Source organism: Brachyistius frenatus, unplaced genomic scaffold, assembly GCF_029030835.1.
Source record: "Brachyistius frenatus isolate BFR_SWC_R1_liver_20210118 unplaced genomic scaffold, ASM2903083v1 Contig_286, whole genome shotgun sequence".
Taxonomy (NCBI): domain Eukaryota; kingdom Metazoa; phylum Chordata; class Actinopteri; family Embiotocidae; genus Brachyistius; species Brachyistius frenatus.
Genome location: NW_027210885.1, coordinates 311,912 through 325,478, shown reverse-complemented (window position 1 = coordinate 325,478; position 13,567 = coordinate 311,912).

Here is a 13,567-nt window from a genome sequence, read left to right as displayed (position 1 = left end):
AGTTCAGCATCATCGACCCAACTTGTTTCCTGGCCACCACCCTTCCCCTCGAGCTACAGTCACCTTTAACTGCCACCATTAATTAACTAGATTTTAGAGAGGCGGTTATTCAATGCAGAACTGCGTGATGATCCTCCAAAATACTGGAATACTAAAGGTGCTTTATCCCCATTTGGTGTCGAAATTTGAAGGTCTTTGTAGCCCTTTTGGTTGTAACCAGCCAATAAAGAAAAATGCCAAGTAGCCCGGCTGTTTTCGAAAATTAATAAAGCTAAAACCACAGAAAAACAGTACATTTCTTTCTCATCTACATTACCAACACAAAGCCATTTCTGTATGGGGTCGGACATGCGCAGCACCTCTATTGTTGTGTTTTATCTTGTTCATTTTTCAGGAAATGCCTCCATACCAGAACGTGCTGCATGGTGTAGTTTGAGAATGAAGAAAGATCGCTCAAAAAATGAGAGTCAAAAATGATGGAGAAATTATGGGAACTGTAATCAAACCGAACAACAACCTAAAAGACATTTCACAGACCTTACAGTGTATTTAGTCAATTGCGGAATTCAAATGGAACTCGTGAGCTCGTGGTTAACAACATGGGAAGTTGTGTGCTTGGCGTTCAAGTGGTTAAGTCGTAAAAACACCGTTGCTAGGAAACGGCAACATGGATGGTGTCTAGAAGCCACACAGGCTCACAATTTAGCAAGCCAGCAGGAAGATAACGTTACACAGGAGATGCAAAGGCACCTCTGATGTAGGCTATGACGTCATTGAACACGTCGCAAGTTCAAACGTCGTGAATACCACACGAGGGCGCTGTTCATATGGACTCGTCTCGCGTACGCGGTAAATACGACCCCGTTTCAACGTAGCATTAATCCGTGACACGTGCCTACCAGTAAAATCAATTGTCAAAACATTTGGAAAACATGTCTTTTAACTGGTTTTTTTGTTTTTTTTAACAATGTTGTAGAGAAAAAGAAAAGAAGGGACAGAGGTTTTAGAGACTGCAGCTTTTGTAAATAAACAGCAGCGAGGACGTCGTCGGGCGCGTTTTAGCCGACTCTCCCGATCCTGACTGACGAGTCAACAGAAGCACTGAGCCCTGCGACATTTAGGCAAACATTTTCTTCAAGAGTAGACAACCAAGCCATCTGGCCGGGTTTACTCGGTGAGCCTTGTGTATATGGACGGATTCAGACATCTATTGGGAGTGTGACAGTTTGATCTGAGACATCTTCAGGGTCTATCTTTGTGAAACCGGCCTCAGCATGTTGACAATTTAAAAAAAAAAAGGCTACAGAAGTAACTTTTTTTGTCGTCCACTTGTTAGTCATTCCTAAAAAATAATGCTTACATAGAATTTTTTTTTTTTTTTTTTAAATCACAAAATCCTTCACTCTTTCCGTTGTGTGGTTTCATGGGAACCACTGGCTTAAGCCAAATTCATCCTTGGTTGCTTCAACTACCACAATCCTACAATAAAAGTACAGTTTTTACAACCGTCAATAATGAATTCAATGAATTTTTGAAGCAGGAATCAGTCTGAGGTTCAAAAAGCCTTTTCTGTACATCAGAGTCTTGTTTCTTTGTGACGTTTGTGTTTTCCTTCATGTCCCACGGCTGACCGAGCCATCAAGTGTTCAGAAAAAAGGTCATTTCCGCTGCGGTGAAAAGACACATGCAGTCGCTACCGACACTGCAGCGTACCTCTCCGACACCGGCATGTTCTGCTCCGCTGACGGTACTGTATGCAGTCGTGTTTTCTCGAGCGGAGAGATCAGATTTCGTACTGTAAATGCTGGTCTGGGTGACTTGTTACCGTTCGGAGGGGAAGTAAAAGTGACAGATGTTTCCAAACTAACTGGAAATGCATAGCTGGGCTTCAGAAATACGGAGCCAACGAGGAAACGGTCCATCACAGCCCCCACATATATATATACACACACACACACACACACACACACACACACACACACACACACACACACACACACAGAGTTTTGATAACGACTTACAACGTAAAAACCACAGTTACAATGTTAACCAGTCGGGCAGGTCGATGCCACTTCGTCGTGTCCGTCTGGATTTTCCTGTTCATGCTTGGCAGTCCTCGTTTAACCTTTTAGTTAATGAGACATTTGACAACAAGGTGAATAGTTCACAACTCCCTTTTTACTCAGTGCATTTTCAGCGACAGCCTAAAGACACTCTGCAATCATCTTCAACCTTGAACAGGAGTTTAAGGAGGAGAAGCTGCGAGGGGAGCTTCCTTAATCCCTCTCAACCTAAATTATTGTCTCTTTTGCTTCCTCTTCTCTACTATCTATCTGTAAGAGGTGAGATACGAGGGTCAGATTACCTAAATGCTGCCCGCCCTGCTATAAATCACTGATTAAAAGTCACGATTAAAGAGAACATGCGGCGTGTTGTTCAGATTTCTTTCCTGTCAGGATTAACATGGCAGATAACATTTTCCCTTTTGACTCCAGACTTTGTTTTAAACCCTCCCATCCATCCCAGCGTGCGTGGACCTCGTAAATTCAGCTCGAGGATAAGGCCAGCAGACGCTGCACAAGATCTCGCAAGCCTGCAGAAAAAAATGTGCGGCAAAACCCTCACGGCCTGCTTGATATTAGTCCTGCAAAACAGAAACAGGTTGCGGGTATTCACCTGGTTCCTGTCTGAGCCTGTTTATCAGTTCCTCCTCTGCTCTTCCTCAAAGCACTTCGCCACGTTAATCCAAGGGGATGACCTAACCGCTCAGGAGTTTAGGACACAAGAGAAGCACATCTTGTAGCAATTTAATGTGTAGGTTAGGTGAAAAAGTAGATAGTAAACAAGTGAATGGTCCATCCGATCAGAAGATTCAACTGAATTTGAGAATGATTTTAGGATAAATATAAAAGGTTGTGGATTTAAAAAGAAAGAAAGAAAAAGAAAACAAAGTCATTGTGCCACATTTTACAAAAAAAAAAAAAAATCCTTTTTGATTATTTCCAATTAAATACTTAACATCACTGTATGGTTGAACTGGTCTTAACTCATTAATTTGATTGACTGTAGGGTTGTAAGTGGTTTAGTTGTTCAAGCCCTCGAGCTGCGGAAGTAATTATGACTCTTGTCTATCAAGACCAAAGAAGAAAGTAGTCTGATGTTACTTCAATGCCACAAAGTCAAAACAGTGAGCAGGTTGGGGAGGATGGATTGGGTCAAAAAGCATTGAACAACAAGAACAGGAGGTTGTTATTTGTTTCCTACCAACACGTAAAGTCAACACTGGATTAACTCAAACCGTTCTTATACCCAGAAGTCAAATTCGGCCATTTTGTCACAAAGATACGTAAAAAAAAGAGCCTCATGTGTGTGCAGCAAAAACCACACGGTCCTGGTTTGGGTTAAAAATATGTAATTTTAGTAGGTAACGCCAACAAAACCTCAGTATTTGGCATCTTGGGAATAAGAAAAAAAGACCACTATCCATCTCTAGCCTAAACCACGTAGTTATCACCGAAAACACGACTGCTGGCTTTAAGGAATGTTTTGTTAAATCGGCATTAAAAAAAAAAAAAAAACGGCCTTTGGACTTGTTGCGTTAAAAGGTCGTAAGCCAAAAAGATTGGTAACCGTTGGTTACTAGGACATCTACTTTGCTTCTTACAATTACAACCATGCATGCACTCTTTAGAGTCAAAATAGCCCTGCATTATTGTGAAGATTAGCAGCCACAAGAGTGTAACCAGTGGACCTTATCAGGAAATGTACCATCAAGCAAGACATTTAGTCCCCAGATGCTCCAGTGGAACGGCTGAGCAGCCAAGAATATAAAAGTTTAAAGCTGCAGGTCTACAAAGACCTACAGTAGATTGATGGGTTAAAAAAAAAAAAAAAAAAAACTCCTTCATATATATGTGTAAGATGTCATTTGCATACAGATGGAGAGTGCGACAGAGTCCGCTGGATTCATTCTGGCTTTGTGCATCCCAGTGTGTCCTCTGACTGCACTGGTAGTTGTGGCAGTGGTAGTTATTGGATCTGGACTTTTCCTTCAAAGGAGCAGGGTTTTTTTTTTTTAGATCCCACCTGTGAATGGACTGCATTCAGAAAGAGAGGGGAGGTAATCCATCTGCTGCGGAGACACACACACACACACACACACACACACACACACACACACACACACACACACACACACACACACACACACACCCAGATGGTCTCTGGAGAACACAGACATCCCATGTGTCCAGTTACAACATGAAAGCGACGAGGGACGCAATTGAAGGGCCGATCCTGTCCACCCGTCCCCACCACCCTTCCCAAAGACGGATGAGCGGTTCGGACACTTTACAAACTGCTGGACGTAAACGGGGTGTTTGTAAGAATGAGCTTCATCGGGGGTGTAGAAGTGTAACGCAGCCGCTCAGCTGACTTCTCTCATTTTCTGAGGATGAAGACAGTTTAGTCCAGAGTGCAAATAACAGAACTAGTGGACAGACGGTCCTGGACAGATACGCAGTTATAACCGTCAACCTTATAAGGTATTTCGATATTTTCCTCGTGTATGTCTGCAGTTGCATTCGGTTCAAAGTTTTAAAGGTCTTACAACTCTCTGATCGCCAGCTGCCAATCAACAAGCAGCCGGAGGGCAAAGCCAGCGACTCGCCGGTGAACACAATCAACTCGTTTGGGATTCCCGGGGCATCGAATACCGCCATTTTATTTTTTTTGGGGTCAATTTGCGTCAGAAAGAAGCGACCGGTGTTTTTAAGTCTGTCTCAGTATCTACATTCATTCAAATAACTTACACGACGTGTGTAACGTTACCTACGCGAAACGACTTATTTTTACACCCAAGCCGCGTTTTCTTTTTGTCGGTGCCTGATCTTAAGGCAGCAGGGATGTGAGAAAAAAAAACAACAACAAACCTGAATCCGACGCCCCGGGATGAGAGCGGGTCGACGCAGAGCCGTCGGGAGGAAATCACTACCGGCCTTCAACTCATCAGATGAAGAGCGACGTGGGCCGAAGTCAGTATTCATGTCGCGCCGTGCGTGTTGCAAAGGCTACGCGACACTATGATAATATTCTGTCTCACTGTTGTGTTTACAACTTGTTTCACTGCCCCAACAAGGATAACAACAACAACAAAAAAATAACAAAAAAAAAAAGAAATCTCTTAATGCTGTGACACCGTGACAGAGAGTATGTTTGTGTTAAGCTCAGAGCTCTTCCCATTTAAATGACAACAAGCAATTGTACATTTTGTACTCCGCAAATCGATCTAACAATAGAAACATGATCACGTCACTTTGCGCGTGCAGAGGCGTCGACGTGGCGACTAATTGTTTTGCCCGAGTGGAGAATCACGCAGATCTCTCTGATATTAAATGTTGCATCCGGTGGTAAACGTCACCAAATCTAATTTAAATGGACTACCGACAGCAGCAAGAAGCAGAAGAGAGTCGACGATGCAGAAGTGGAGGAGAAACACAGACTCATTCTGTCTTAAAAAAGAAAACCAAAAAAAAAAAAAAAAACGTTCACATCTTTCACAGAGGAATGTGAAATAAAAAGCTGCCTTCTCCTCTGATGTTTGTACAGTGAACGACTTCGGTGGAGTTGTTTTACCAGAGAGGCGAGTTTGGACGCTGCAGTGGGAGGGAGTGGAAGCGTGACGTGTTGCCAAGCCGGTGAAAGACGTGTGATGCTGGTAATTTAAAAAAAAAAAAAAAAAAAAAGAAAGAAAGAAAGAGAGAAAGTGATACGGGGAGAGTCGTGGCCGGCGGACACGTTTCAACGCCAACGTTTTTGAAACAAATATCAGACTCTGATTTCAACTCATTTCAGTCTACGCAAAACAATGACATTATGAAAAAGACAATGTTCTTCCTGTTTCCCCTCGCACACCTCCGCTCAATCACCTCAGATAAAATCATCAGTTTATTTTCCTGAATGAGAGAAACCCTGCTTTCATTTCTGCTAAAAAAAAAAAAAAAAAAAAAAGCTATCAAGATGAGGTCTGCAGAATTCCCTCTTCCTTCACCTTATCTGCCAAAGCAAAAGGATTCTTTGCATAAATGTGTCGTCCCATTTTCTGATCCACATCGAGCTTTGTCTCATCAGGATGCGTTTGTTCGACGGAGATGATGTATGTCAACAGACCGCATAAAGGCCGCTGACAGATTTATGGAAACGGCCGAGGCTGTTATTGAGAAGCGTAAATTCCAACAGCGTTTTCTACAGCGGATATAATGAAAAATGAATTTCATTCATCACAAAACTAAAATATAGATAGATATGATTTATAATAAATATAATAAATTGATATATGTTAGAAAAAAAATTGGGTTTTAATACTTCAAATGCATTCACTTAACACCTTTTAAGGCTTGTTTCATGGATGTTACTGCAGGTGTGAAGCCTTTTATAAAGCTGAGGAACAAGGAAATAAATCTCTCAAGTCAAAAAGATACAACGATTCTTTTTGACTACAGCATCCGAAAAAGTCCCGTATCCCGACGACTACTTCCTTTTAGTATCGGATTTCTTTTGTGGTCTTTTCTTAAAGGAACAGCTCAACGTTTTAACAAAATACTGCACACTTTCCTTCTGGGTTGGATGAGAAGAACGATGCGACCCCCACGGCTCTGCGTTGAATCCAGAAATGGAGCCATTAGCGTAGCTTAGCATAAAGACTGGAAGCAGAGGGAAACAGCTAGCCTGCCTTTGACCAAAGTTTGACTGCGAGGACCTGTTTTGTGGAAGGATGTTTGCGCCAGTACGCCTGGGTTGTAACCCAGTTTTGTTTTAACATTTAGAAGCACCGTGTTTTTAGAGGTTCTACATGAAATATGCATCTGAATAAAGGCGTTTTATTTTTTGCCAGAAGAGTAACTTGGACCTTCTTTCTTTTTGAACTTTTTGTGTTCCTGACCGAAGACCACCTTCGTCACACGAGTTTGAACTCATGCGAGCCCTCCGGACCTTTTCCTGTTAACAAATTCACTTGTTGGAATCTTGTTTGATTTGCACACAAAGCAAAATATAAAAATGACCATTTGTGGTTTAAACAGCAGTTTATCCATCTGATCAGTACCAAGCGTGAACCAATCGTGACGTCACCCGTTGGTTTCTTATGAAGCCTCGAGTTTGGATTTTGGCCGTTGCCATCTTGCTATTTTGGAGCCAGACATGACCGTATTTGAACGTGTCTGTACATTTTGTACAAAGTACGGACTCATTTGGCACCTAAAATTGTCCTAAAATGAAGCTTGAAATCTGAGTAAATAATCGCAAGACAAAAAAAAAAAAAAAAAGACATTTTGGGCATGAAACCCATTTTATTTCAACTTAATGCAGTTTAATCCAACACAGTTAGTGCACATGCAAAGTATCATATTTAAATATATACTGTATGTTTGTACCAAGTGTCATGTTTTGAAAGTTAAATATTTCAACATGTAGGTAATAAATTAACTTTAACGAAACATTACTAAAAACACTGCCCACAATGAGTATACACTTGTATTAAAGCATAAAATACATGATAAATTGGTAAATCTGCAATGTTCATATTTGTACTTTTCTTCAGAAAATAATCTGTTAAAAACACAAATTCAGCGTGAGACACCAGAAAGGAGAGAAAAAAATAAAAAAATAAAAAAAATCACAACTGGACAGATTTCTTTATGTTGTGAGAAAAAAAATAAAAAAAATCATAAAGTTCTCTCACTTAAAGGTATTATGTGTAGGATTTTCACGGAACATTACACCAGAATAACACATGTGCTACAACATATAGTAATTATGAGCTGCATCAGAGCAGCAAAGTTGATTATTCTTCTCCCGTCGCTTCTGAATATTTGGCCGCCGGTTCTGCTCATAAAGAAGCAAAAGTGACCGACTTTGTCCAAAATCAGCAGAACAAGAAACCGCTGCAAGTTTCATGACCAGATCTCACGTCTAAACTGTAACATCAGTGGTCCGAGTAATTATTTAACACTTTACTGCACTTTCTTTAATTGGAGAATACTACACATAGCACCTTTAAAAAAAAAAAAAAAAAAAATCGTTTTCACCTCGAACTGCTGCTCAGATCGTTGAAAATACAGTAAGAAACAGTTCACAAACCATGAACGGAAAGAGGAAACAAACAAAAAAACAATCACAGTTGAAGAAGCAACTACAGCATAGCCAGGGGTGGGGGGTTGGGGGGGGGGGGATTACATCTAGAAAACATTTCTGGTACCGATGAATTAAGTGTTCCGTCACAGAGAACCGCTGAGTGTTGACGTTTCTGACGCGTTGCTGAGAATTTGATATGTCAAACGCCTCCGAAGCAAGAAAACGGACGCCAAAAATATCTTGGTCGTGTGACTGAGCGATGGAGGTAGAAATGCTGGGCTGACGGTTAAAAATCCAGCGCAGGCGAGAATGAATTTATCCACCATTTACTCACCTCGACACATGAAGTGTCGCCGTGTATCTGATAGAAGCAGCACGTGGCTTACCCGCGGCACAGTCTGCAACCTCACTCTAAACTTGTCACAAGTGCGTTTGACTTTTGCCGTAGAGGGGGAACGTGAACGGCCAAAGGGACATTTTAGGAAACGTGTTTATCTCTCTTCTTGCCAAGGTTTGGACGAGACACCGGAAGAGACGTCCGAACAGGGAACACGAGGGAGCGTCGCGCCTGCGTGTCCGCACGGGGGGGGGGGGGGGGGGGGTTTCAGGCGCCGGCGTCGAGCGTCCGTCGCCCGTGTTTTGGAGGTGTCGAGCGCCCCGACGACTGGCGGCGCAGAAAGTTGTATTGATTATTATAAAACGCCGCGCGCTCTTTGTCTGACGGGTGAGACGGACGACTCCACACACAAAAAAACAAACAAAAAAAACGCGGCGAAAACGCTTCCCTGCGGAGACGCGGCGTGGCCGCTGAAGTTCCCCCGACGAGCGACGCGACATCCTGTTTATTTATTTAAACCCGCACAGAAACCAAAAGCGTAAAAATGACATTTCACAGTTTAAGAGGGGTTGCTACGCCGGATGCTGAACCGTTTCTCGGCCTTCAGGAAGTTACTGGTCCCAGCCAAGAAACCATCAAGCTGCCTGACCCCCCCCCCATGTGAAAAAGTTAGTTTTATTAAAAAAATACAAATAAAAAAAATAATAAAAAAAAGTTTTCTGTGCGTATTTAACAAACAAAATAGTCACTCTGCGTTAGAGATGGATGTTGTAACCTTTTTAAAGGGGGCCGCGCTAGCTTTTGCTCCCGTTTCCAGTCTTTATGCTAAGCTAAGTTAGCACGATGTTTATTGCTCAGACGTGAAAACGGCATCGATCCTCTCGTCTCAACTCTTGGCGAAGATGTGAATAAGCAGCTCCCCTAAAACAGACTCTTCCTCCAGGTTCTCCGGGAACGACGGCGGTCGCCGGCGCCGCTGACTTTCTTCCGTTAAAGAGAGAGAAAAGGTTCCACGCTCACATTTTTGTATCTAACGCAGGAAAAAACAAAAAAACAAAAAAAAAAAAAACAGACGTTTGAAACTAAATAAGATTATAAAAACATCGCCAGCCATTTTTGATTCGCTTATAAAATTAATAGAAAAACCTGTTGAGTACAAAATAAACCGCGTGTCCGGTGTCACAGATCAACTTGTGAATTTAGACTCGACGGGCCGAACAAAACTGCAATATTTGAAAGACGGGGCCGAGCGCACCTCCAGGTTTCCTTCAAGCTGAGCCGTCTGCGCGCCGCAGAGAGAAGCCGGCTGAACCAGCCGAACCTGAAGCGCTGCCGCGCCGCTCGTCTTTTCTTTCGACGACCGAATTCCCTGCAACGACGGAGTTTCATTCACGGCGTCGCCAGACGTCAGACTGAATCCTTCCCACTTCGCAGCTGCTATTTATTTATTTATTTTTTTTAAATTTTTTTTTTTTTTTTTTTTTTTTTTTTGAACGTGTCAGTCAATCATAAAGAGATGTTCGCTCAATGCTCTCCCACTTCCGGACGACGGTCGGAGGGAACGTGTGGAGAAATACGCGCCCGTGGTGGCTTTCTGCCTGATTGTATGAGAAGAGGAAAAAAACAAAAAAAAAAAAAGGCAACACAGCTTCATATTTTTTTATCAACACGTGGCTCAAAAAAAAAACAAAAAAAAACTGAACAAAACAATTTCAGCCAAAAGAGAAGTCACATTGCAGTTCTTCACATTTGACAGGCACATAAAGTTACAGACTGGCCTTGAATGTTAAAAATGGCTTTTTTTGTTGTTGTTTTTGTTTGTTTGTTTGTTTGTTTGTCACATTTTACGTCGAGCCGAATCGGAAGCGAACTGAGATTTCGTTAAACCGTTTTTTTTCTTTTCTTTTTTTTTCCCCCTTTTCATCTGGAATGCTTACGGCTCGCCGTTTTGATTTTCTTCACGAGTCGCTCCAACACGGGGGGGGGGCGGGGGGGCCACCGTTGCCGTCGGTTCCCACAATGCTGGACGAGAACGGGACGATGGAAAAGCTGCGAGCACCATTGGAAATCTTTGAGTGAGGTTCCTCCTTCAAACTACACCCGGCGAGTGGTTGACATCCACGTAGGCCTTTTTCAACTGAGACCAAAATAAAGACGTATTCAAACGTGTCGTACGGAGAAGAAGAAGAAGAAAAAAAAGAAAAAGAACAATAAGAACTGAGGTCATTGAGCTAAAAAAAAAAGAGGGTATGATGTCAAATAAAAAAAAAATTAATTTTTTTTTTAGATATTACAGTGGCTAATTAGCATGCAAAGTGTGGCTGAAAAATATTGTATAAAGGATTCGTGTGAGGTTTTGTACAGCAGCCCTGTTAGTGTTAAGACGCGTGTCCTGTAACATTTAACAAGTCGTCTCACGGTTTTCCAAAGGTGCTTTCCGCATTTTTTCCAAAGTGTCCGTGTATTAAACGTGTTAAAGTGGATTCATCTTGTACAGCACACGTTTGAAAGTTTGCATCCTAATTTTTTTTTTAATTATTTTTTTTTTATAACAATTAAGGGGGATCTGATTTCAGGTACGGGTTGCTCCATTAATCCTGAGAATACGTGATTTATTTTTCTAAGGAAATGAACAAAAGAAAGAAAAAAAAAAGTCAAGCAGTTTGAGCAAAACTATACAATCCTGCATCAAGGAGGGATCTTTGATTGACAGACGGTCAATGAAGCTCGATGGGTGGGCGAAGGGGGAGATAAGTATGGCTTAAAGGTTGTGCATATATTCCTATGCAGTTAGGGTGGAAATTACTCCCCAAGTCTTTGACTGAAAGTTTGGTCTATTAAAAAAACAAACAAACAAAAAAAGTTTTGTTTACTCGTGGTGGTGATACGACTCCAGGTGGCACCAGATTAAAAACGTACCGGGACGCCCCGAAAACGACGCTCGGTCCTCTTTTTCGTAAGAGCTGCTGCGAGATCCGGCCGAGACGAGGACGCGTGAAATAAAAAAAAAACAATTTAAAAAAAAAAAAAAGGACCACCAAACACAAAAGGCCTTATGGAGGGACGAAAAGGGGACGGGGGGGGACGGATGGGGGGGAACGACAAATGTTGACATTTGATTGTCAGCTGTTCTTCATGGTCAAAAAGCATACAAGAGCAAAATTAATTCAAGACTGCTGCTCAGATTAACCGCGAGTGTCTTCTTCGTTTGTGCGCAGGAAAAGGCCGACCCGCGTCGGACACACTCAGCCGGTACGTCTACCGGGGACTAAAGCAGTCCGATGCAACGGTCCCACAATAAGTCCTCCCCTCTCATGAAGGTTGTAATCTTCTGCGTTTGTACTTCTGGAATTTTTTTTTCTATTCTTTTTTTTTTTTTTTTTGCCCGCCCAATTTACATCCACAAATACAGGCTCAATAAGAGAAATGGCTCTCCGCGATGACGTGACGCACCGCAACTCAACGGGTACGATTTCCTGCAGGACGGCCGAGCGCGCGTCACCTGCCGGCTGCGTCGGCGGGCAAAAGGTTGGTTTTTGTTTCATAAGAAATATTTCCGATTTGACTTTAACACCGTTTCAATACGTTTCAGGCGTCACTGACGTCGCAATTGAAACTCTTACAAAATAATATCCTCGTATCTGAAACGTACACCATTTCTTCACGGCGGTTTTCATGGTCAACTTAAAAAAATAATAATAATAGAAAAAAAAATTAAAAAAATCACCACGTTATTCAGGCGGGTCATTTCATAACAACTTGAACCGTTAAATTTGACTCGATGCGTTTTGCCGCACACATTTCCCAACTTTCAAACCCTGCAGGTTCACCGAGAGGACTTGATTGTATTTAATTAACTTGTGGTGTTTTTGGATTTTTGTGTTATTACTGCTGCATAACCGATTTCAACTTCTACTGGACTGAAGTGTGAAATCAGCGGTTACATCGCAGCATCTGTCAGTGCAGCTCTTTTTTTTTTATTACCCAGCTGTCGTAGTGTTGTATAAATACTGAGATCTGTTGCAAGTGAGCTTTTATTTCCTAAAAACTATTGATTTTGCTTCAGTTTTTGCATATTGGGTTGTTGTTGGTTTTTTTTTTTTTTTTTTAAACAAAACTATGTAGGAGGAAGGGTTGTTTCTTTTCTTTTTCTCGTAGTAAAGAATAAATGAAGTACCAGCCCTTTTTGAATGAAGAAAAATACCAACATACAGAAGGAATAGTAAGAACTTTGTTGCCTCCAGTTACTCGAGCTGAGAGTGATTTTGAAATGTAATAATATAGTAACGTGCTGGTCATCGTCACATCCAGAGATCCACCCCGAATGTGACCAAGAGTTTGAATATTTGGACCTGAGATTTTGGCGAACTGCTGTTGAGAATCACTTTGTGAGATTTAGAGTTGTGTGTTAATGACCGTTCAAGTTTGTTTTTTTGGTGTTTTTTTTTGTTGTTGTTTTTTGTTTTGTTTTCTACGTGGGACCTCGCGAATGAACCGTGATCGAAAAGCAACCTGGGAAACGGTTTAAGTCCTTTTAAACCTTCATTTATGTGATCAAAATGTGACCTCGACATGCTCCGCACTTAATGAACGATTCAGAAATCATTAAAAAAAAAATAAATAAATACAGGATTTAACCTTTTTCTGTGTTGTTGTTGTTGTTGTTTTTTTTAATCTCAATCGCTCAACAACTCTAAAAACATCCCGTGTGAGGAACGTCAGGTCAGTCGCCGATGCGTGTACGGGCTCGGGCAACAAACGGAAACCCTTTTTACGGCTTTTTGCATCCTTAACTAAACGCGAAGACGTCAGTCAGAGTGGATTTAGGTGTCTTCAACTAACTAAGTATCGTATGCTTCCAATCAGGATTGTGCTTCAGTACAATGACACACTGAAAACAGAAATTAGGCCCTCGGTGCAGAGGTAGGTGTACGACTTTTTTTTTTTTTTTTTCTTTTTCTGTGGAGCGAATTAAGTTTTTTTTTTTTTTTATTAATTTGCCGACCGGTTTGATGAAGAATTTGAAACGGAGTGAGAGTTGAGTTCAGCGACGCCGAGTGAGTGTTTAGCCTCGGGTACGACTGTATGATAAGTATTGCT